The sequence below is a fragment of the Castor canadensis genome, chromosome 16 (genome assembly GCF_047511655.1).
Source record: "Castor canadensis chromosome 16, mCasCan1.hap1v2, whole genome shotgun sequence".
Classification (NCBI taxonomy): domain Eukaryota; kingdom Metazoa; phylum Chordata; class Mammalia; order Rodentia; family Castoridae; genus Castor; species Castor canadensis.
In genome coordinates this window covers 26550911-26574894 of record NC_133401.1, presented here as the reverse complement: position 1 = coordinate 26574894, position 23984 = coordinate 26550911, and the positions used below count along the sequence as shown (strand labels likewise).

The 23984-nt window shown below is 41.9% G+C and overlaps 1 pseudogene; it reads right to left on the bottom strand.

Annotated features, from left to right (window-relative positions):
- LOC109703380 (leukocyte immunoglobulin-like receptor subfamily B member 3) overlaps positions 1 to 22730 on the bottom strand; it is a 37651-nt pseudogene extending 14921 nt beyond the window's left edge.
- Between the last annotated feature and the right edge of the window lie 1254 nt (positions 22731 to 23984).

Below are 23984 nucleotides of genomic sequence, written 5' to 3'. Positions count from 1 at the left end.
TTGGGGAATATGTGCTTCATAACTGCATAAGGGTTTGAGAAATGACCAACAAAGTTTCCAGAACTAGGATTTCATTTGGGAAACGTTTTGTTCTTGTTTTTGGTGGTAATGGGGTTTGAACTCAGGGCCTTGTGCTTGCTACGCAGGCATTGTACCACTTACTCCACACCCATGATCAATGTGTATGAAATGGCTCACATTCTATATTTGTATTTTTCCTTGTGTCCATGTAGTGAATTTCATGCTGGGGGATTTGTGTGTTTTATCTGCATGTTGTCATAAAATTGCTCAGCGTGCTCTGTGGCTACCTCTGAAACTTGCAGGATTGCCTTCCCTGTGTTTTACTCTTCACTGACAGCTGTGCCCATGTTCTGTTTGTCCTCATTGCCAGCTAATCTGTTTCTTTCCATTTTTCTTCATTCAGAGACGATAAGCCAAAGTGAATCTGGTATTTTCTGCCCCATCAACGGGACAGTTCCTTCCACATTGACCACCCTTCATCACCTATGACCTCAGTGCTGTTAGATGCATGAGCTCCTCCCTTCTTCCCTCCCAGTCCCTCTGTGGACATTCAAAATGGAAAAGTGTAACCTAAGGTGAGCAAGGACTTTGAGGGACACTGTGACTCATCTAGGCTGATGGTACTCTGTGAGTCAACAGTGTCCACAGGGGTGAGAGGCTACACACTGTACTTGCTGCTTGAAAAGTAGACAGAGGAGGTTGTGGGGCTGTGGTTTGCTCTTCCTCCCTCTTCAGCTCAGAGGTTGGCCTGGATTCTCTCTTCAATCTCTGCCCTCTCCTCACCTGTCACCCTCATGTAGGGATAGGAATGGAAAGGGTGGGGAATATCTGCTGACTGGCTTTGGGCAGGAAATATTTTCACCAGGAATCCCATGTGAGTTTGTGAGGCTGCCTCAGCTTGTTCTGTCTGGAAGTGGGGTTCCTACAATTATGACTATTAACAACATGCCTTCTGTTGATCACACACAGGTAACACAGATGTTGAGAATGTCCCAACAGGTTTTGCTAGGGCTAGATCCTGACAAGGTCAACCCAGCAGTGAGCTGAGTGTCTGAGACCCTTGTCCTTGCTGTCTGTCCTTGGGAAGCCAAGTAGGGTTGAGACCAGCATGGGGTGCATCTGAGTGTCCATCAACAAACAGAGGGATGACTGCAGGTAATGTTTGCCAAACAACTTGTGGGTGGCCTTCCTGTAGGAGACTAAAGGAGCAGTTATTTTGCTTGTGACTTCTCTTCTTTGTGCCCAACCTCTCCTAATACTCAGTCAAGAGGACTCCGGTGTGTGGAAAGAAAGAGGGCTTCTTGACCAAGTCCACACAGTGAGGGATCCTGCACTCACTGCTCCTCTCTCTCCTCTTCAGTAGGAATCATGAGTAAGATGTTTCTGTTGGTACTCAGCTTCTCCTCATGGGGAGGATGAGGAAAGTGATGTAGAACCATTCTTCTCGGTGTGTCCACTTTTGGACGGTTTTGCTCCAGTTGTGCTCTGTGAATTAATTCTTCACTGGACTCTCTTAAATGTGATATCATCCTTCAGCAATATCAACCCTGTCAAAACCAGTGACTGCTGGGGGAGGTGACAGACAGATCCTGTCTGCCACTTGCTGATGCCACATCCATTTGTAGTGGATTTCCTTGGTATATTTATTATTTTTATTTATTGGGTAGCTGGCAAAGATTTTCTCTTATTCTGTGGGTTGTCTCTTGATTCTTCTAATTGTGGACTTTGATGAAAGGAAACTCAAATTATACTGCAGAGCCATCATAACAAAAACACTGGCACAAAAACAGACACTAATACCAAAGGAATAGAATAGAAGATACAGAAATAATCTCACACAGCTACAGCCATCTGACCTGTGACAAAGGCCCAAAAACACACACTGGAGGAACAACAGCATCTACAACAAATGGTGCTAGGAAAACTTGCTATCTATATGCAGAAGACTGAAACTAAGCCTCTATCTCTCATCCTGTAAAAAAAATCAACTTCAAATGGATCAAAGATTTTAAAGTAAGCCCTCTATGTTTGAAACACTACAGGAAAAAGCTAGGGAAAATTCTGGAAGATAGCAACCTAGGTAATTGTTTTCTGAACCGGACTTCATTTGCCCAGGAAATAAAAGAAAGAAATGAGTTGTGATCTTTAAATGTGTGGCTGAGTTTGGTTTGCATGAAATTTCAATACTCTTGCCTCCATTTTCATAAATCCTATGCATACAGAAATTTACCCGTTTCTTCTAGATTTTCAGTTCATTAGAATACTGATTTTCAAAGTATTCCCTAATGATGCTTGCAATTTCACTGGTATCAGAGTATTGCTTGTTCTTGTTTTCAAGTCCCCCCCACCCCATCTTAGTCTCAGTTGGCTATTCTCAAGATGGTATCAAGCTATAGCTCTGCAATATGAGGGGAGTGACAAAATTTGTTTTCCTCTCTGTGAGCCTAGCCTTCCACACTGGAGCAGTCGCAGTCTTACCAAATCCCACACTGTGTTTAAGTATTGCAGGGAGTGTGGGCTTACCCCACCTCTAGAGTGGCCAGTTGGCCACTAGAGCCATCTGGCTTCCTTTGTGGTTGCATCTTTAGCTTCCTTCTTTTCCTGGGAAGCTGAGGATGCTGTTTGAAGCTATTTGCCTTTCTCTTCTGCTTTTCCCTTTCTCCCTGGTTTTCAGCTGTCTTGTCTCCTTCATGATTCTCAATGGGGTTCCTCTCTTTCTCTCTTCAGATAATAGTCTGTCCTTTGTTACCTGTCTTTTCTCATTCATGTGATCACAATGGGGGGCATATCCAATCTGCCATCTTGGCTTGCCCTTCTCACAACCATTGTTTGTTTTGTTGTGCTGGGTTGGGGTTACATTGTGGCATTTACAATAGTTCTCACAATATAACAGATACATCATACTTGAATTCACCTCCTCCACTATTCTCCTTCCTCTCCTCTCCCCCCATTGCTGGAATAATTTCAACAAATATCATTTTTCCATTTACACACATGTGTACCCAGTATTTGTACCATATTCACCTTCCTTCACAATTTTCCTCCATCCTCCCCCATTCCACTGGTGCAAACCCCTCCACTATATAAGAACAAAAGAAGAAAAGAAATGATATTTTTACTTATTTTAGATAGCTTCACAGGGAGTTTTCTAGTGGCATTTCCTTGTATAAATATTTTATAGCCCAATTTTCTTCATCTTTTCTACTTTTCTTCTTTCTACCTTAGTCCCGTTCTTGTGGTGGTTTCAACTAGCTTAAAAATTCTATATTCGTCTTGTATAGAGAGTACATCAACCATCTTGTGCGTACCTTCTCTGTTTTACCCTCCCACTCTCGTTTGTGACCTCCCGTTATCATGACCTATTTCTCATAGTATTGCTCTATTTGTATTAGGTTTATATTCCACATATGAGAGAAAACTTGTGAAGTTTGCCTTCTGAACCTGACTAAGATCACTTATGGCAAAATTTCATTCTTCTTTGTGGCTGAATGAAATTCCATTATATATAAATACCACATTTTCTTCCTTCATCCAGTAATGGGGCATCTTGTCTGTTTCCATAGCTTAGTTATTGCCTCACAATCATTCTTGAAAATTGAACACATAGCGTTTTGCAGTTTTACTTGATGCATCTTCCTTTTTTGTAATATTCCAATATGTACATATACCCTCAAATTTTCCTTTTTTGGGAGGGCATTGAATAGATTCTCTTGTTCTTTATAGATTTATATATATATGAGCAACACTCTTCTTGAAGTTTTTGTGATTACATCCTTAGCACGCATCTACATATTTTTTCTAGGGTATAAACTAACTAGCCATAGCTCTGTGTTTCTTCCTTTTAAGAAAGATCCTAGTATACTCCCCAAATTGATTAATCCAGTTTATACTCATTCACTTAGTGAACGATAAACCTACATCCTTAATATTGTATCCCAACATGATGTTACTAAGTTGTTTTTCCAGTAACAGGGATGTGGTAGGATTTTTGCACCAGTATTTCATTGAATGGTGGTGTCACATTGGGGTGTAAATAATCACCAGGATCCACATAAAGAGGCCTATGCACACATTGGCAGAAGATGTGTGTGGCTCCCTCACTGTCACTTGTGAGACAATCCTGCACATCACGTCCCTTCTCCACATGTAGTGACATGACACTAGCACCTGGAATTTGTCGGAGGGAGGACTCATACCACCGCAGGTGGAAAATACCAAAGCCAGGACATTTTATTAGCATGTATTCATTGTACAGGGAGGATTTATTGTGACATTTGTATTCCTTGTTTTTCTTTTTTTTAATTGACATAGACTGTTATTTAAATTTTTTTTCTTGTGGCCTTTCTGAATGGCTTTCCATTACATCATCTCCTTCCATCTCTGCCCCTTCCATCTTCTGCACCTTCTCCTGGTCCCACTTAAAGCAAGTACAAGGTGTTCCATTGTTCTATTATGTACACAAAGCCCACGATCCTGACCCTATTCCTTCATCTTCTCCTTCATTCACCTCCACCATCCCACAAGCATCCCCAAAATTGTACCTGTTTTACAGTGCTGTCTTTCATTATTATCTCCATAGTCAATGTTCAGAGGGGTTTCTCAATGAATGCCAGCTGAGAACACGCTCTAATTTGGTCGGTTCAACCACTTCTGTTATTCTTTCTTACCCCTTCTCTCCCACACCCCATCATTTGACAGCTTTCAGTAGATATCACTATGTCCTCTACCTGACCAGATATGAAGTATTTCGATTTTGTTGTATTTCTGTCCCTCTCTTTTCCTTTCCCTCTTCCTCCGTGTTCCATGTGTCCTTCCACTGTTACAAACATGTTCTACGTTAGATGTCAGTATGTTCATGCTCATTTTTGTGTACACATTTATCTTTAGACTTTTCCACATATGAGAGAAAAGATGTGGCTTTTGTCTTTATGAAAACAGTTCATTTTTTAAAAAGTCATTGTCTTACAGTGTGCTTTTCAGGCTCTCCACTGTTAAGTCTCATGAAACATCATTGTGTTGATCCCAAATGGATCCTGGAGAAATGACACAGGACCACATATGAAGAGTGGGGATCTTAGGGGCAGTGTTTTCAATTTAGCTCTCTTGATTTTCCAATCTGAGTTTAGACCATTTGTTCTAGTACTCTCTCCAAATTTTGTGTTTGAGCTGAAGAAATAGAAAACAATAGCATACACCAGATAATGTGGAAACTGCACCAAGGTGGGAAAGGTTACCTGGAGTGCAGTGGAGAGGTGGGGATGTGAGAAGGCTTAGGGTTGAGAAAAGAAGTGCCCAATCAATTAAAGTGAATAATGTTTTGAGGAAAGCATCACAATTTAATACAGGATGTTTCCTTCACAACTCACACAGACATTCCCTTCACCCAAACCAAATATGTCACCTCACTCAAGATCCCCAGCAGACAGTTCACCGAATCCCCAGATGCTATTCCAGAATCTCCTCAGCATGTAGAGTTCATTGCGCAGCCTCAACCACCCTCAGACGTCCATGGTTTGCCCTCCTGTTTTCCTCCTGTTGAATGTTGGGGTTTTCTGTGACTCTACTAAACCCAAAATAGCAGAATCCCAAGAATCACCAGGACCAAGGCAGCCATGCCTATCTGGATGATATTCTCCACTGTGTAATCCTGGGTATGTGAAGCTGGAAAGTATGGACCAAAGGGTCAGTGGTCAGTGCAGTCCCAAATCATCCCAGTACCCCTGCATGTCCACCACTGAGGGCACTCACCTGCCTAGACAGGACTTTACATCTTGTCTTACCCTCTCTCCTACCCTATGATTGCAAATTCTCCTTACTCACCTGTCTCTGGGTCTGACCTGTTCTGTGATGAGCTGATGGTCTCTATTGCTCCTGAAAATCATAGAATTGGAGTAGGATATGTGAAGCCTTGAAGAGAGCCCAGCCTTTGTCCTAGACTCCCGATTCCCGTGTGTTAGTCTCAGACATAGGTTTATGCAGACCCTGAGTTAATCCTTTTCCTGCTGTAGCAGGGCTCCCTCTTATCTCCTCATTGGATTCTTCAGCCTCACTCTGCTCCATGAGTTCAGACCTGATCTCCCACTTTGTAAATAATCATTCCCTCTGTGCTCTGATAAATGTGGAACACAGAACCACATAAAGTAGTTCCCCTGGAGATGAGTTTCCACTGACTCACAAGGTGGGAACCCAGGGTACATGGGTGTGTGGTTGGACTCAAGGATCCTGTACTTCAGGAGCAATGAGGGGTGAATGTCCGGGGCTACCTCCCCTATACAAACTTTAGCCAGTTCTCCTGGGGATTCACCATCCATTTATCCTTTCTTTAACTGAGTCTCACATATTTAAGAACACCTGCAATGTGCAATGCACAGATGGAGATAAATAAACAAATGTATGTATAATCTAAATGGTGGTAATGCACATGGTTCATAAAGACATGTGTTTATCCATTTTAGATATGTAAATAAATGTAGAATGACTGATAATAAGGTAGTAAAAGCATACCAATTGAACAATACTAATATGGATAAATATTTGTAGATGAATTACTTGTCAACATAAATGCATTTAATGATATAAGTATAAATATATTTATAAATCTATATTACTATTAATAATATATATTATAGACTTACATGTACATATTTATATAATAGTAGATATATGCATGAATACATAAATATTTATATCAGAAACAAGAAAAATGTTGTGGAATTCAAAATTAATAGGTGAAATTTCTGTCTTTGATTTACATTTTGCTAATAAATTAGAAGAGATTGATTGAAAAGCATTTGTAAGTTAAGAATTCTAAGTTAATATAAAATGAATTAATGAGTTAATGTGTCCCAAACCAACCACTGTACTTAGTCTACTCTATTATTCAAAGATCTGTTGCCCATGCCTTGGACAAAAAGGGTCCTTTGGGCTCTTGGTCACATCATCCCCTAAGGACACTGGGCCCCACAGTGTCCATCTCAGTGCAGCTGAGAGGGTCTGTCTGGGAGTTGTCCTAGAAAGAAAGAAGAGGGTGAGGGGCTCCCTACCTTGTTCTCAGCTGAGACCTCACCAGGGCATGTGTTTGAAGATTTTGTTCTCTCTGTACGTCTCTGTTTTCTCAGACTCTGCTTATCCCCACACCCCTCTTCTTTCTGTCTGTCTTTCTCCTTCCCTGACATCCCCACCATTCATCTTGCACATCATCTCCTGAGACTTCAACTACAGGGCCTCTGCAGAGTCTGGTCTCTGACTGATTCTGCTGGCTCCTCACCTAGGATCAGGTTGTCCAGTGGGTTATTGGGGCTAAGATGAGAGACTGTGTGTGCAGTACATCTGTACCTTCTTACATGGGAGCCACTCAGAGGACCCAGGGCTTGAGAAAGACAAATATGGGGCCATGGCCCAAGACACTGGTTTATGTCACATTTCCCTCCATGGACAGAATGAGTCTGTTGTAGTTGATATCAGAGAAAAACAAGAAGGTCAATTTTCTCCAGGGTATGATTACACGGCCCTCGTGGGTCAGGTAGGGTCACTCTAGGGCTTCCTTGACCCCCTGGAGTGAAGATGAATCAGGGACTGAGTGACTGGTTCCTGGGAAACACCTGCCTTCTCACATCTTTCACAGCAGGTCTCAGTGCCTCTTATACTCTGGATTTTTTTTCAGGAGACCAAAATCCCCTTTTGTTCCCAGAAAGTGTTGGAAACTCCTTGGAAACATTACTCAAAGTATTGTGTTTGTGGGCTCAAAATGAATGTGTTAAATGAGACCTAGTGCTCCAGGACAGGGGGTCACTGGGTACTGACCACACCTGAGCTTTGCTGCTGTTATAGCCATAGCATCTTAACATCCACCTGTGGCTTGTTGACATATGACTCACAGAGAACAGGGCTGGAACTGCCGTCTGGGGTGTCTTGGCCTACATCCAGGAGACTTTGGTTCTCCTTCCTTAGTCAATAGGAGACTGTCAAATCCTAGCCCTAAGCCACACTGGAGAGTCCCATCCCCTGCTGAGGTCACCATAATGCTGGGCAGGGATCAGAGGCTGGGTTTGCTGGAGATTCCTAGGGGAGATGGCAGCAGTGTGCTAAATGGAGTCAAATGTCCCACATTATCCACAGGGTAGGGAATGCGAGGGAGTACCTGTGAGAGCAGACCTCCCCTTCCTGAAAGAGGAGACTGGGCTTTGTCCCTCTGAATGTCCTCTCACCTGTCACCATGGGATCACTATAGAGTGAAGAGCCAGGAAGGCTCTGGCAGTAACAGTGATACTGCCTTGCATGCTGATCTTCTATGCATGGGATGAAGTACTTGTCCTTGTTGCTGGGCTCCAGTACGTTTATGTGTCCCAGGGCTCTAGGATTCCCTCTTAAAGCAGGTAGTACTTTTGGGCCTTCAACATCTCCTTACACTAGATGGTCACTGGTATACCCCAGGTGATTATGGAGACTGGCTCAACTCAGGGGGTTTGTAGAAAACATCATCTAGGAAATAAGAGTCTTGGTTCCAAGTCATCTCCCTTCAGATCTCTCAACAACAGGACCCTCCAGGAATCCTGCCATTAGCCCACATCTGCAGTTCTCCCATCCTCACTTTTCAGGGGTGGCCCCTGTTGCCAGTGAGGAAGAGGACCTGGGACAGGTAGGGACACAGTCACCTATGAGCAGTTGTGTTGTGGAGTCTAGACATAGTCCTTGAAGGGAGTTCCCTGTGATAGGATTGTCCCAGAGCAAATCCTCTCCTCCCCTGAACCTCATGATCCATTGGGGTCTGCTGATAGACCAGTGCTTGGCTGTGGGTTTTGGTCCCTCACATGCTACAGCTTCCCTTCCTCTCTTCACAGCTCACCAAGGAAGAGTAGGGCCATGAGAGGGGGGAGTCATGGTCTTCTTGTCCCCTGGCTGTGTGATTCTGCAGATTAATGAGACTAGTGAGCATGGAAGGACTAACAAAAGCACAGGATTTGGGTAGTTGTAGAACATCTCTCCAACAGGGATTTTCACATCAGGAGGACACAGAAATTGGAACTGTCCTAACTGGGAACCAGACTTTCATTTCTCCTGTGCTGCAACTGGGGTGTGCACTAGACTCCCTACAGCCACTTCCAACAGAAGTGTGGTTTCCCTTGAGCACATCTGCTGTCCACCTCTTCTGTCATTTCACCAATAGCCTGGGTGGAGCAGCAAATACATACGCAGCTTTCCTGAGCTGGCACCTTCTAGGTGAGCTGGCCTTTCCCAATGGAGCCTTCTCATGGGGTCCCCACCCCTTCTTCAGCCTGTCCATCGACACAGCATTGCATGGCCCTTCATGGGAAGGTCCAGTTGCCTCCACATCCATGGTGATTGATCAAAGCAGCAGAGACACAGAGAAATTCCTGACTGAGCTACACATATGGAGCTTCATGACAAGGATGAGCACAGAGGAAACAACTGAAATTTATGAGTCTTTTCATGACATTGCTTATTGTTTTTCTATAAACAATTCACTGTATGTCTTTCCTTTTTACCCTGTCCAGCATATCTACTCCTGTGTGCTGGGTAACAAACCTTTGAGTTGCTCCTATTCCTCAGTATTACATTTTTTTCCAGGGCACCATAAGGCATCTTCATCTGTTGCTGTCCATTTAAGTCTTGTGGAATAACACTTAGGTTTGAACTCTGGTTTTGTGGATTTGAAAAAAAAAATTCCTGGTAATTATCATCTTTGAGCATTGGCACCACTTCTCTGAACCGTGGGTTCCCTATCCTGGAGTATGTCGCCATGAAACCCAATCCACAACCTATGTTGGGTTCCGTGGTTCTTATGAAGTGTTACGGGATCCATTGTTATTAAGACAAATGGAAATGGTTCAGACACAAAGCAACCTGACATGTGACTCTAGAGTCAAGGAGGACAAGTGATGTGTTCACTGAACAACATCCATCTACTCTTAAAAGTGCGAATTTGTACACAGTTCTGCTTCCGTATGAACTAGAATATTTGTGAGGAGAAATAGTGAAATACAATTTCCCCAACTGAAGTAGAAAGCTTAGTAAGGAATGAAGGCAAATTGAAGAGGTTACCAAGGCCTGTGAACAAAATGAGGTCATTAGGTGAGAAGATCCAACCTTCATCCAGGCACAACAGTACATAGAACAATGCAAGTTACTCAGTGAAAATGAGGGTAATGACCAATTTGAATTTTTGTGGTACTGAGCTTTGAGCTCAGGGATTCATGCTTGCTAGGCAGGCACTTTACACTTGAGACACTCTGCAGCAATGGTAATGATAAAAAAAAAGACAGAAATGCCACATATTGGAAACATTTAGAAAGAGTGGATACATTGGCTCAAGCCTATAATTTATCAAAGAGTCAGAGATTGGGGATTGGGTGGATCTTGGTTCAAGGCCAGTTTGGGCATATAATTTTCCAGGCCCCTTGTCAAGCAATGCCTGGGCATAGTAGCACAAATTTGTCATTCAAGCTTTGCTGGGAAGCACACAGAGGAGGATAGTGGTCCAAGCCACCCAGGTATGAAGTGCAATCCACTCTCAAACTAACCACCAACAAAAGGGCTGTTAGTGTGTTTAAGTGGTAGAGCAAATGCCTAGAAATCATGACGCCTTGAGTTCAACTCAGTAACATCAGAAAAACAGAAAAAGAAAGACTACCTATCAATTCCAAAGTGCTGTTATAGTTAAATGAGAGAAATAAATTCCAGTTCATTCAAGAGATATCAGGAAAGTACAAAGGAAGAAGCAAACCCCACATACCTGAAGGAGTCCCACTCTTCCAGATGTAGTAGTTGGGTGGGTTTCCATAGTTGACCCCACTGAAGCTGTGGCTGCTGTTCCTGCAGTTGCCCCAGGCCCCAGAGCTGCTGCTTTGCACCAAAAGCAGACTTATGTCCCTGTGCTTCTGCTGTGGCCACAACCAGTTCTCATTCCATACCCGAGCCTTAGCTGACTACCATGCTTTTACCAGCCCAAGTCACATGAGACGGGAATTGCAGGCAGGCCTGTGCCTAGAAGGGAACAGTACAATACATCAGGGGAGCACAGAATTCTGAGGGACATTAGGGAAAAACAGCTGTTGTCCAGAGAGGACCTAGCCTGTTTCCATTCTCTTTCTCAGCACGAAGAAATATTGGATGGTTCCTCCCCCCAATTCACTTTGTTTTGCCTTTCTCTAGTATAGTTATACTGTTATCTCCTACCTTATTTCTTGTACCATCATCCCATTTTCTTTTCTTCCTTTTACTTATGTTCCTTTTCATTCATTCCTTTGCTATACTCCATTATTTTTAAATTTTAAACTTAATGAATTTAAATTTACTCTTAATTTAAAATGCTACCACTTTAAAAATTTGCAAACCTCTAGTTTTCCCTATGAAAGTCCTAGCTTCTCTCTCCTACAGTCTCATTGGATGTATAGTGATATTTCTAATAGTTTTTAAAATAAATTATTTCTCAATTTTAGGCCAGGCATGGTGTAAGAACTTGAAATCAAAACTGTGCAGGGGGAAGTTCAAGGTTGCCCAGGCCAAAAGTTGTCAAGAACCAATTTTAAAAGAAAACAATGCAGGCCAGGTGGTGCACATCTATAATCCCTGCTACTCAAGAAGCAGAGACAGGAGATTCATACTGAGTTTGGCTCTGGGCATGAGAATAAGACTCCACTGAAAAATAAAAATTAAATCAGTAATGGTGGGAGGCAGGGCTCAAGTGTTCAAGCACTTGACAAACAACCACAAGACCCTCAGTTTAAAGCATTTCTAAACTGGACTCCTATCACTCAGGAAAATTGCCAGCAAAGTTGACAAATGGGATTTCATCAAGCTTAGAAGCTTCTGAACATCAGAGGAAACAGTTACCAGAGTGAAGAGAAAATCCATAGAACAGGGAAAATTTTGCCAGCTAGGGCCACTGATTGGATAAAGAATTAATATCAGAGGATCCAAAATGGCAACTGTGACATAGATGAAGAGAGTGAGCTCCGTGAATCAGGGACCTTGCTGAGATGGTGGAGACACACAAGCTTGAGGTAAAGCACAAGTGAGAGCTGAAACTTCAGCACCCTGAACCTCTAGACCCTGGAAGGATTCTCCATGTCACTATACACTGAAAGAACAAGCAGGCACCAACAATGCCACCCTGTGCCAGGCCTCTTCCCTGCAGGCCCACCAGGCCTCCGCCCTGCAGGCCTACCAGTGTGCTGCTCACTGGCCTGCCAGGCCTCTGCCCCACAGAAAAACCAGACCACTGCTCGCTGGGCCATCAGGCCTCTGCCCCATGGAACTGCCAGGCTTCCACCCTGTGACACTTCCAGACTGCTGCTTGTCCACTGGCCCACCAGCCTGCCACAAGAGGGCTCCAACACAACCAGACACTGTCTCCAAACCTGCCTAGGAGATGCAGACAAACAGGATTGGATGCCAACTGCACAACAACAGAAGTACTAAAACTGAAATTCTACTGTTCCTGAATTAGGAATTTTTCTTCTTTTTTTCTTTTTTTCTCTTTTAAGTAAGTGTTTGTTTGTCTTGTTCACTGTCTGATTGTCCACCATATCTCCTTGTTGATTTCTTTGGTTCTCGATTCTTTTTTCTTTTTTCCCCCCTCCTTTCTTGGTTTTGTTAGTTTTACTATTGTAAGTTAGCTAATACTAAATTACACATAGACCAAGGACAGAAACAACACCAAGCAGAATCATGGGAACACGAAAAAAGGATGGAAACTATTCTCCCCCTCAAAATAAATTAGTACAAGATTCAGAGGGAAATGAAGAAAATGGATACCCAAATCCAGTCCTAACAAACAAAGATAAACTATACCAAAGAACCCAACGAATACCACAGAACTCTTTGAAAGAAAAAATCCTGTAGGTAATCATTGAGAATTTCATAGAGGTGATACTACACATGGTCATCAAAAAGTACAGGAGGCACTCAAGAAACTCCAAGACAGCAAAACTAAAGAATACAACAAGAAACAGAAACTAATAAATGAAATCATAAGAGCCTTAAATAAATATCAAAGTGAAACAGAGAACACCATAAATAGAGAGATAAATAAATTAATTAATTAAGAGGAAGTGACCCATGATATGGAAGATCTCAAGAAAAAAGAATGAAATATAAATAGAAAATACCATGGAAGGTCGCTATAGACAGAATCTCAGAACTTGAAGATGAAATGTTAATTAAAGGAAAAACTGAAGAACTATTTGTCATCAACTCAACCTGTGAAAGGAATATGCAAGAACTCAGTGACTCCATAAAAAGACTGAACCTGTGAATCATAGACATTGAAGAAAAGGATGTGCAAGTAAGGTAATCTGTAATCAATTCAAAAAAATAATAACAGAAAATTTCGCAAATCTAGAGAAAACTATGCTCATTCAGGTAAAGGAAGTCTCCAGGACACCAAACAGGCTCGACCAAAATAGGACTATCCCACAACATATTATCATTAAAACAACAAGCACAGAAAATAAAGAATATTGAAAGCTGAAAGAGAGAAAAAACAAATAACATGCAAAGGTAAACCCATCAAAATCACAGCAGATTTCTCAATAGAAACCTTAAAAGTAAGAAGAGAATAGAGTGAGGTTTTCCAGGCACTAAATGAAAATAACTGCAACCCTAGGATATTCTACCCAGAAAAGCTATCATTCAAAACAGGTGGAGCAATAAGAGTCTTACATGATAAGCAGAAACTAAGACAATATATGACCACCAAGCCACCACTACAAAAGATTCTTCAAGGGATCCTGCATACAGAAATTGAAAGCAAACAAAACAATGAAAGGGCAGGTAGCACCAAATCACAGGAGAAGAAAAGTTAAGAAAGTTGAGAGTAACACTGACTCAGCTGCACACAATCAAACCCTTAAACAACAAAGACAACTAAATGACAGGAGGTGGCACATACCTATTAGTACTAACACTGAATGTTAATGGACTTAACTCTCCCATCAAAAGACACTTTTTGGCAAACTGGATTAAAAAAGAAAGATCCAACAATCTGCTGTCTACAGGAGACCCATCTCATTGACATAAACAAGCAATAGCTGAGGGTAAAAGTCTGACAGAAGATTTACTAAGCCAATGGCCCCCTAAAACAGGCAGAGGTAGCAATACTTACCTCAGACAAAGTAGACTTCAAACATACATTGATCATATGAGGTAAATAAGAATACTCCATACTAATAAAAAGGGAGATACATCAAAAGGAAATAATAATTATCAACTTCTAAGCACCCAACATCAATGCATGCAATTTCATCAAACATACTCTGAAGGATCTAAAAACATATATAGACTCCAACACAGTGGTAGTGGGAGATGTTAATACCAACCTGTCACCAACAGATAAGTCATCCAAACAAAAAAAATCAATAAAGAATTTCTAGAACTAAATCATACCATAAATCAAACAGACCTAGCTGATATCTACAGAATATTTCATCCAACTTCTGCACATTATACATCTTCTCAGCAGCTCATGGGACCTTCTCCAAAATTGATTATATCATAGAGCACAAAGCAAGTCTCAGAAATTTACAAAAATGGAAATAATCCCATGCATTCTATCTAATCACAATGCATTAAAACTAGAAATCAACCATAAAAACAAGAGTAAAAAACATGCAAACAATTGGAAGCTGAACAACACATTGCTCAATGATCAGTGGGCCATTGATGAAATAAAAGAGGAAATTAAAATGTTCCTGGAAGTTAATGAAAATAAAAACACGACTTACTGGAACCTATGGGACACAGCAAACATAGACTTGAGAGGAAATTTTACAGCCATGAGTGCATTTATTAAAAGGTCAGAAATATCTCAAATCAATGACCTAATGCTACATCTCAAACTCTTAGAAAAACAAGAACAAACAAATCCCAAAATAAGCAGAAGGAGAGAAATAATAAAAATAGGGGCTGAAATCAATGAAACAAGACAAAAAAAAACCATACAAAGAATGAATAAAACTAAAAGCTGGTTCTTTGAAAAAATAAAAAGATTGACTGACCCCTGGCAACCCTGACTAAAATGAGGAGAGAAAAAACCGAAATCTGTAAAATCAGAAATGCAAAAGAGAAGATAACAACAAACACACAGAAATAATCAGAGACTACTTTGAGAAACTATATTCTAATAAATTTGAAAATTTTGAAGAAATGCAAAGATTTCTAGATTCCTACGACCATCCAAAACTAAACCAAGAGGATAATAATTACCTCAATGGATCTATTACACAAAATGAAATTGAAGCAGCAATTGTCTCCCAAAACAAGAAAAGTGCAGGACCTGATGGATTCTCCGCTGAATTCTACAAGAGCTTTAAAAAAGAATTAATACCAACCCTCCTTAAACTGTTCTATGAAATTGAAAGGGAAGGAACACTGCCTAACTCATTTAATGAAGCCAATATTACTCTCATCCAAAAACCAGACAAAGACACCTCCAAAATGGAGAACTATAGGCCAATTTCCTTAATGAACATCAATGCAAAAATCCTGAATAAAATAATGGCAAACCGAATCCAACAGCACATAAGACAGATCATACATCATAACCAAGTTGGCTTCATGCCAGGGATGCAGGGGTGGTTCAACATACACAAATCAATAAATGTAGTACAGCATATTAATAGAAGGAAAGACAAAAAACCCTTGATCATCTCAATAGATGCAGAAAACCCTTCGACAAGATCCAACACCATTTCATGATAAAAGCTCTAAGAAAACTAGGAGACGAAGGAGTGTATCTCAACATAGTAAAGGTACATATGACAAACCTACAGCCAACATCATACTTAATGGTGAAAACCTGAAACCATTTCCCCTAAAATCAGGAATGAGACAAGGGTGCCCCCTATCCCCACTCCTATTCAACATAGTGCTGGAATTCCTAACCAGTGCAATTAGGCAAGAGGAAGAAATAAAAGGAATACGAATAGGTAAATAAACTGTCAAAATATCCCTATTTGCAGATGGTATGATCCTATACCTTAAAGACCCAAAAAACTCTACTCAAAAACTCCTAGACACCATAAACAGCTACAGCAAGGTGGCAGATTACAAAATCAACTTTCAAAAATCATCAGCTTTTGTTTATGCCAATAATGAATAAACTGAGAAAGAATATATTGGAACAATTCCATTTACAATAGTCTCAAAAATGTGAAATGTCTAGGAGTAAACTGAACAAAGGCTCTGAAGGAACTCTATAAGGAGAATTACAAAACCTTGAAGAAAGAGATGGAGGAAGACCACAGAAGGTGGAAAGATCTCCCAAGCTTATGGATTAGAAGACTTAATATAGTAAAAATGGCCACACTCTCAAAAGCAATCTACATGTTTAATGCAATTCCCATCAAAATCCCAATGACTTTCATCACAGAGATTGAAAAATCTACCCTAAAGTTCACTGAGAAACACAAGAGACCTCAAATACACAAGGCAATACTCAGCAAAAAGAGCAACGCTGGAGGTATCATACTACACGACTTCAAACTAAATTACAAAGCAATAGCAGTAAAAACAGCATGGTTCTGGCACAAAAACAGACATTAAGAGCAGTGGAACAGAATAGAGAACCCAGACATGAAACCACACCACTATACCCACCTTATTTTTGACAAAGGTGCCAAAAATATATGATGGAGAAAAGACAGCCTCTTCAACAAATGATGGTGGGAAAAGTGGTTAACAATCTGCACAAAACTGAAACTATATCCATGTTTATCACCCTGTACTAGTATCAACTGAAAATTGATCAAAGACCTTAATATCAGACTCGAAATTCTGAAGTTAGTACAAGAAGGAGCAGGAAACACTCTGGAATTAATAAGTATAGGCAAGGACTTCCTCAATAGAACCCTAGTAGCCCAGAAACTAAGAAAGAATGGACAAATGGGACTTCATAAAATTAAGGCTTCTGTAAAACAAAAGAAATGATCTCAAAACTGAGGAGACCACCCACAGAGTGGGACACAATATTTGCCAGTTATACATCAGATAAAGGACTGATAACCAGAATATACAGAGAACTCAAAAAACTAAACTCTCCCAAAATCAATGAATGAATAAAAAATGGGCAACTGAACTAAACAGAACTTTCTCAAAAGAAGAAATTCAAATGGACAAAAAACACATGAATAAATGCTCACCATCTCTGGCCATAAAGGAAACACAAATCAAAACCACACTAAGTTTCCACCTCACCATTGTTAGAATAGCCATTATCAAAAACACCACTAACAACAGGTGATGGTGAGGATGTCTGGAAAAAGGAACCCTTGTACACTGCTGGTGGGAACTCACGCTAGTGCAACCACTCTGGAAAAAAATTTGGAGGATTAAAAATCTAAACATAGATCTGCCATATGATCCAGCAATCCCACTCCTGGGGATATACCCAAAGAAGTGCAACACAGGTTACTCCAAAGGCACCTGCACAGCTATGTTTATTCCTGCGCTATTCACAATAGCCAAGTTATGGAAACAGCCAAGATGCCCCAATACTGATAAATGGATTAAGAAATTGTGGTATTTATACACAATGGAATTTTACTCAGCCATAAAGAAGAATGAAATCCTATCATTCATAAGTAAATGGATGGAACTAGAAACATTATTCTGAGCATGGTTAGCCAGGCTCAGAAGACAAAAAAAAAAACATATATTCTCCCTCAATGTGGACTTTAGATCTACAAATGCAGCAACGTTTTTGGACTTGGGTCACATGACAAGAGGAGAGCACATACGGGAGGTATGGGAATAGGTAAACAACACAAAGCATGAACGCATTTGATGTCCCCTCTCCAGAGGAATTAATACAGAAACCTTAAAGTGACAGAGGACAACAGGAGAAGGGGATCAGGAACCAGTGTAAAGATCAGTTAGAAATGAATCAACTTGGGTTGTAACACATTTGTACATGGATGCAATGCTAGGACTCTCTCTGTATATCTACCCTTAACTATCAAAAACGCTTTGTCTTTCTTATTATGCTTATGTCTTCTCTTCCACAAAATTAGAGATAAGGTCAGAACAGGTTCTGTCTGGAAGTGAGGGGGGTTGTGGAGGAGAGGGTGGGGGCAGGGGACAGGGAGGAGAAATGACCCAAACAATGTATGCACATGTGAATAAATGAACAAAAAAGAATTAATATCCAGAATATAGAAAGAGCTCAAAGAGTTAAACAGCAAAAGAACAAATAACCCATTAATAAATGGGCAGATGAATTAAACATTGCTCAGAAGAAGTACACATGGCTGATAAACACATGAAGTGATGTTAACATCTTTAGCAATTAAGGAAATGCAAATCAAACCACATTGAGATTCCATGTCAGCCCAGGCAAAATGGCTGCCATCAAGACAACACACAGCAACAAAGGCTGGCAAGAATGCAGGGGAAAAGAAACCCTCGTGCTGTTGGTGGGAGTGTGACCTAGTGCAACCCCAATGGAATAAGTGTGAGATTCATCATAGAACTAAAAGTAGACCTACCTTATGAACCTGCTATATGACTTTTGGGCATATGTATATATCCAAGGAATTTAAATTAGCATACAGGAGAGCACACCTGTGTTCATCACAGTAGTGTTTATAGCAGACAAGTTCTGGAATCAGTCCAGATGCCCCACATTGATGAATGGATAAGGAAAACATGGGGCATATACACAATGGAGTATTATTCAGTCATGAGGAAGTCCAAGACTATATTATTATTTTCAGGAAAATGGAAGGAACTGGTCTCATCATACTGAGAAAAATAAGCCAAGGTCAAAAAGTCAAATGTCACACATCTTTATCATATGCAGAATCTAGGTTTAAACTGATAATGATGATGTTGATAATGCTGAAAGTAATAATTATTATAACATTGGAACATGAGTATAAAAGAGAGACCGTCAGGGGAATTCAGAGGTAAGAAGGAGGGGAAAGGAGAGGGTATTTGGGGGGTGAAGAGACTCAAAATATAATCTCTCTCCCTTTCTCTGTATATATATGAATATACCATGGTGAATCTTAACAAATACTGTTTGATAACAGGCGAGGAGGGTAGGAGTTAAGGGAAAATTAAACAGGGGTGAATTTGTTCAATGCTCACTATTTACAACAAAGAAAATTTCACAAGGAGTTCCAATGTGTACATATACTAACAAACATTATTGTTGCTGTGGTTGATGGATTTTGAACTTTGTCCTGTTGGTGATGTGAGCAACATTCCTATTGATATTCCTGTGGTTGTTTCTCCAAGTGCAGATGTACACGATCTTCTCTAGTTTATGTAGTTAGGAGCAATAGCATTGTTTCTCTTCCTTTAACCACAGGGTTCCAATCCACTCCCCTAAGTATCAATCTCTACTCCTACAAATAGAGCAGGATCATTCTATGTGCTAAGTACTGTCTCCAAGCATGACTTTACTAGTTTCTTTTTTGTCTATCATACATATGACAGGATTGTAAAATATTATTTCATTGAAATTGTTGCACCACACTGGGACATAAATTATCATCAAACAGAAGGGACACACACACATCTTCAGAAATTGCTTGCCTGGGAAAGACAATTCTGCACATCACTTCCCAACTCCACATCTAGTGCCATCACACTGGCTCCCGGAATCCAGAGGACAGAGGACACACACCACATAAATCCGAAAATGCCACAAACCAGTACATTTATAAAAAATGATTTTCTCAGATGTGGTTTTTGCCTCTTCATTGGGCAGTACCTATAAACACAAGTGTGTTGATCAAAAAGGGTTCCAGGAGAAACTACACAGGATCACATGAAGAGGGGAGGGTGGGCATCATTTTAGATGTAGCCATGTCAGATTGGAGTCTGACTTAGGCTCATTTATTTTGTTCTTTTCACCAGATTCCGTGTTTGAGCTGAAGATGTAGAGAAGCAATAGCATACATCAGGAAATGTGGTTTCTGGGGAGCACTGTGTGAAAGTGTGAGAGGGAAGTGATGTCTGCACAGGTGCATAGGGGTCAGAAAAGAACAAACCAGTCAGTGAAAGTGAGAAACATATGAAGGAAACTGTCACAGTTTAATAGAGGACGAGATTTCTCTAAAGACATCACAGACATTCCCTACACGCAGACCAGGTCACTCCCCTGATGATTCCAAGAGGACAGTTTAGCAGTTTATACCCCAGATTTTCTTCCAGAACCACTGTGTACTGGACCCATCTCCCAGGCTCCACCTGTCTGAGTAGTGCACTGCTCTCTCCTGTTCAACACCTGGCTGCTTCTTGGGTCCTATTCCGGCTTTGCTGAGCCTCAGATAGCAGAATCGCAAGGACTACAAGGACCAGGCCAAACATGCCCAGGCAGATGAGATTCTCCACTGTGTAATCCTGGGAATGGGAGGCTGGGGATTGTGGATAAAGGGGTCACAGAGTTCAGGGAAGAAAAAATTTTACCCATATCCCTAGACATCCACACAGGGAACCTGCCTCTTCTGGACAGGACTTGTCCCTGTGTGTCCAGGACCAGATCTCATAATTCTCGTTACTGACTTCTGTTGGTGTCTGACTAATTTTATAGTAGGATGAATGCCTTAATATCTTCTTTGTTGGTAGCACTGGGGTTTGAACTCAAGGCCTCATGCTTGCTAGTCAAGTGCTTTTATCAACTGAACCGCTTTACCAGTAGACTTAGCATCTTATGAGAACCAAAAAGGAGGGTGTTGATGGGACTCTGAAGGGGACTGACGTTTTCTCTGGGTTCCACTTTCTTATGTCTTATTCTCATGAAATAATAGTGTATGCTCCAAATGGTCCAGAGGCTCCTCCTCATCAATCACCCTCAAGATCTTCCCTGTGTCCAAGTCTGGCCTGGATACCATGTCCTGTTGACTTGGGCTCTTCTCCTGCCTCTATTCCTCACAGGGTCCCTGGGACAGGTTGGTGTTGGACATCATGCGTGGTTGTATGTAGTGGTGTGTATTAGCAGAAAACCTCAACAATCATGCATGACTCACAAAATGGGGTGAACTTTAAACGTGTGGGATTTTGTAAATCTCAGCATTTTCTATAATACTGTGGTTTCATATTAAGGTTATCACTCAGCAAATATGGATTAAATCTTTGTGCCTAACCACCTCCCTCAGCTTTTTCTTCCTCACAAGTCAGTTACTGAGAGAAGCACAAGACAGAGAAGAATGGAGACTGGAGTAGTCCTAGGATACTCCCATCCAGATGCCCCTGAGGTGAAAAATAAATCGTCCCTGTAGGTCAGGTCCTGACAGCTCCCCTTGTTGAGAAGGGAAGCACAGAGTAGGAAGGAGAGCACTTTCTCAGAATGTCAACTTCCTAGGACAGGCTGAGCCAGTGCTGACTCAGAACACTTCCCAGTGTTCACTGCCATGCCTGGTTACTGGATTCATTGTCTTTCTGTTTTTCTATAGCCTGTCCTGGTCCTGACAATTAAGTGAGCAGAGGGGCTCCTGGAGTCCTGCTCAAGGAGGGCTGGATAGGAACAGCTCTCGCACCTCATCAACTCACATGTCTCCTTCCTCTCTGGATCTCAACACCTCCACTCCTGTGAAATACAGATGAACACCTGCCCCATCTTTGGAGACCCAGAAAACCACCTGACATTCATTTAATGTGTACTTCTAACTGCTACTTGGGACATAAATCTTGAAGATTAGAAATACGGTTGAGAGTGGTCTAGAAGATTCTCTTGAAAAAGGTAAAGGTCTTTCCACCCCACGTGGGGTCAGGAACTGTTGGTGAGAGGTGGGATACCTGAGGAAGTTTACTCTGAGATAGAGATATGGTGAGGTAGGCGTTGAGGCCACTGTCCATCAAACTCTGGCTAATCGTGTTTCCTGTGAGCGTCACCCCATCTCATTCCATCTGTTCTACCACTTAACTCTGTTTGAGTATCAGAAGTCAGAAACCCAGATGGGGGAGGCTCAGTCTTTTCAACTCTTTAATGCAGAAGACCCTCCATCTGTGTCCTCCCCTTCACCTCATGAGTTGTTATGTTACCAGAGCTGTGCATGGGTGGGAGGCACAAGCCCCTGTGTGAATCTTTTTGCTCAGATTGGACAGGGTCAGGAGTTCCTCACCTGAGACCACAAGCTCCAGTGGGCCACCAGGGAGTGACAACAGGTAGGGGTATGAACTTCAAGATCCATAGCACCTGTAAATCCCACCAAGGGCTGAGCTCACTGCAGTCATGGAGAATGCAGCCTGTGTTGCTGAGCTTGGGAATTTGATCTGAGACACAGGGCTGAGGGTTGATTGCCTCCCCCTTTGGAAAGAAGGAAAGTATCTATCAGGATCCATGATTGACACAACAGGGTCATATCTTCTCCTAAGGACACTGTAGTGCCTGACAACACCAAGAGTATAGATATGTCAGGAAGTGTCCTATGAAGAAAGATGATGAGGGGCTGCCCCATCTTGTTCTGAGTAAGACTTTATCAGATCTATGTCTGACAACCTCAGTCTCTCTATATGTTGATGTTTTCTCTGACTATGCTTTCCACAACCCTCCCCTATTTCTCTTTCTATCTCCTTTCCTGATATCTCACCCTTCATCCTGTCCTTTAACCCCTGGGTTTCTCCTACAGGACCTGTGTAGATTCTGGGGTCTTCACTGACCCTGCTGACTCCTCACCTGCGATCAGGATGTCTACAGGGGTGCCTGGGGGGCTACAGCTCAGAGGAAAGACTGAGTTGTCCATAGTATCTGTACCAACCCCTATAGCATCTGCTCACAGGTCCCAGAAGAAGTTGGCCTGACAGAGCCTAAACTGGAGCTGAGTGCCAGGGAGCTGGGGGAGAGCACAATCCCCTTTCTTAGGAAGTGCAAATCTGTCATATCTGATGTCAGAGAGATACTGGAGAGTTAGGTACTCTCCAGGAGCCAGAATATTGTTCTGCTAGGTCCTGAGAGATGGCTTTCTGGACAGCCCTAGAGCAAAGAAAGCCAGAGATAAAGTACTCAGATCCTACCAAACACCTGGCCTTCCCTTCCAGGCCTGCAGGTCTCACTGTGTCTCACCCTCTGGGACTCTGTGTCAAGGTCCCTAGAGCTCCCTGGCAGCGTGCTTCATGGTAAAATGCATGAGGCCTCAAGAAGTAATTGGGACAAGATGGGGCTTCCTCACATGAGATCTGGAGCTCAGGGGGTCACAGAGTTCTGACCATCCAGCAGGTTTGCAATAGTACCACAGATAGCATCATACATGCTGCTCAATCATGGATGGCATGGAAACTGCTCCCAGGCTCCAGTGAGGTCTGTGTGTCCTAGTTCCCACAGATCTTGGGCATCCATGGTCCCCTGGTATTCCAGGGTCTCTTTGGTAGCCTAACACCAGATGGTCACAATGCTCTCCTACATGTTCACAGAGGCTGACTCACCCCAGAGGGTGAGTTTGGGGATGGTCCCTGCAAGGAAGCAAGAGAAAATGAAATGGGTTAGTTCTGAAGAGTGCAGCTGTGATGTTTGAATTGGAGATGACATTTAAGTTGATCCCTAACTAGCATAAGGAGCAGAGGAGTCATGAGATAACCCACTCCACTTTCATATCTTCTGGTTTTGGCTTTCATTGTCTGGTTTAATTTCTATATAAATAACTGTCTCCAACACTCTGTATCAATGAATTCAGGAGTCCTGATTCTCCTCATCCCACCACACACCAGGAACTCCTCAGGACCTGTATGAAGTCACATGTCTTTAAGTGAAAGGCTGGGGCTTCCTCACCTGAGACCTGGCACTCCAAGAGGTCACTGTGTATAAACCAGAGCAGAGGATTGCTCCTGTATGACCCATAGCATCTGAATGTCTCTCTGTGGTGGTGGGGGGGTCACAAGGCCCACAGAGTACAGGGCCTGAAACATAAATTGGGGTGGCACTGTGGGTCCACGGTTTAGGAGATCTTCTGTTTCCCTTCCTTGGTCAGATGAATCTCTCAAATCCCTATCATGCCACACTC